The sequence below is a fragment of the Chiloscyllium plagiosum genome, chromosome 35, assembly GCF_004010195.1.
Source record: "Chiloscyllium plagiosum isolate BGI_BamShark_2017 chromosome 35, ASM401019v2, whole genome shotgun sequence".
Lineage (NCBI taxonomy): Eukaryota > Metazoa > Chordata > Chondrichthyes > Orectolobiformes > Hemiscylliidae > Chiloscyllium > Chiloscyllium plagiosum.
Window position 1 is genome coordinate 737,328 of NC_057744.1, and position 2,084 is coordinate 739,411.

At 43.2% G+C, this 2,084-nt stretch overlaps 1 protein-coding gene across 1 annotated transcript in view; it reads right to left on the reverse strand.

Moving 5' to 3' along the window:
- Nucleotides 1-2,084, reverse strand: part of tecta (tectorin alpha) — a 181,224-nt gene that overhangs the window by 126,249 nt on the left and 52,891 nt on the right. The window lies entirely within an intron of this gene.

Here is a 2,084-nt window from a genome sequence, read left to right on the forward strand (position 1 = left end):
TGCTTGGGAGGATTTAAACTAGTAAGGTGGGGGGGTTGGGACCCAGGGAGATAGTGAGGAAAGAGATCGATCTGAGATGGGTACAGCTGAGAACAGAAGTGAGTCACAGTCAGGGCAGGCAGGGACAAGGTAGGACTAATAAATTAAACTGCATTTATTTCAATGCAAGAGGCCTAACAGGGAAGGCAGATGAACTCAGGGCATGGTTAGGAGCATGGGACTGGGATATCATAGCAATTACGGAAACATGGCTCAGGGATGGGCAGGACTGGCAGCTTAATGTTCCAGGATACAAATGCTACAGGAAGGATAGAAAGGGAGGCAAGAGAGGAGTGGGAGTGGTATTTTTGATAAGGGATAGCATTACAGCTGTGCTGAGGGAGGGTATTCCCGGAAATACATCCAGGGAAGTTATTTGGGTGGAACTGAGAAATAAGAAAGGGATGATCACCTTATTGGGATTGTATTATAGACCCCCAATAGTCAGAGGGAAATTGAGAAACAAACTTGTAAGGAGATCTCAGCTATCTGTAAGAATAATAGGGTAGTTATGGTAGGGGATTTTAACTTACCAAACATCGACTGGGACTGCCATAGTGTTAAAGGTTTAGATAGAGAGGAATTTCTTAAGTGTGTACAAGACAATTTTCTGATTCAGTATGTGGATTTACCTACTAGAGAAGGTGCAAAACTTGACCTATTCTTGGGAAATAAAGAAGGGCAGGTGACTGAGGTGTCAGTGGGGGAGCACTTTGGGGCCAGCAACCATAATTCTACTCATTTTAAAATAGTGATAGAAAAGAGTAGACCATATCTAAAAGTTGAAGTTCTAAATTGGAGAAAGGCCAATTTTGACGGTATTAGGCAAGAACTTTCAAAAGCTGATTGGAGGCAGATGTTCACAGGTAAAGGGACGGCTGGAAAATGGGAAGCCTTCAGAAATGAGATAACAAGAATCCAGAGAAAGTATATTCCTGTCAGGGTGAAAGGGAAGGCTAGTAGGTATAGGGAATGCTGGATGACTAAAGAAATTGAGGGTTTGGTTAAGAAAAAGAAGAAAGCATATGTCAGGTATAGGCAGGATAGATCGAGTGAATCCTTAGAAAAGTATACTCCTACATTCCTTATACTTAAGAGGGAAATCAGGAGGGCAAAACAGGGACATGAGATAGGTTTGGCAAATAGAATTAAGGAGGATCCAAAGGGTTTTTACAAATACATTAAGGACAAAAGGGTAACTAAGGAGAGAATAGGGCCCCTCAAAGATCAGCAGTTCAGGCAGCATCCAAGGAGCAGGAAAATCAACGTTTTTGGCAAAAGCCCTTCATCAGTATTCCTGATGAAGGATGTTTGCCTGAAATGTCGATTTTCCTGCTCCTCGGATGCTGCCTGAACAGCTGTGCTTTTCCAGCACCACTAATTCAGAATCTGGTTTCCAGCATCTGCAGTCCTTGTTTTTACCTCTCAAAGATCAAAGGCGGCCTTTGTGTGGAGCCACAGAAAATGGGGGAGATACTAAATGAATATTTTGCATCAGTATTTACTGTGGAAAAGGATATGGAAGATATAGACTGTACGGAAATAGATGGTGCCACTTTGCAAAATGTCCAGATTACAGAAGAGGAACTGCTGGATGTCTTGAAACAGGTAAAGGTGGATAAATCCCCAGGATCTGATCAGGTGTACCCTAGAACTCTATGGGAAGCTAGAGAAGTGATTGCTGGGCCTCTTGCTGAGATATTTGTATCATCGATAGTCACAGTTGAGGTGCCAGAAAACTGGAGGTTGGCAAACGTGGTGCCACTGTTTAAGAAGGGTGGTAAAGACAAGCCAGGGAACTATAGACCAGTGAGCCTGACCTCAGTGGTGGGCAAGTTGTTGGAGGGAATCTGGAGGGACAGGATGTACATGTATTTGAAAAGGCAAGGACTGATTCAGGATAGTCAACAAACGTGATTGAGTTTTTTGAAGTAACGAATATTGATGAGGGCAGAGCAGTAGATGTGACCTATATGGACTTCAGTAAGGCGTTCGACAAGGTTCCCCATGGGAGACTGATTAGCAAGGTTAGATCTCATGGAATA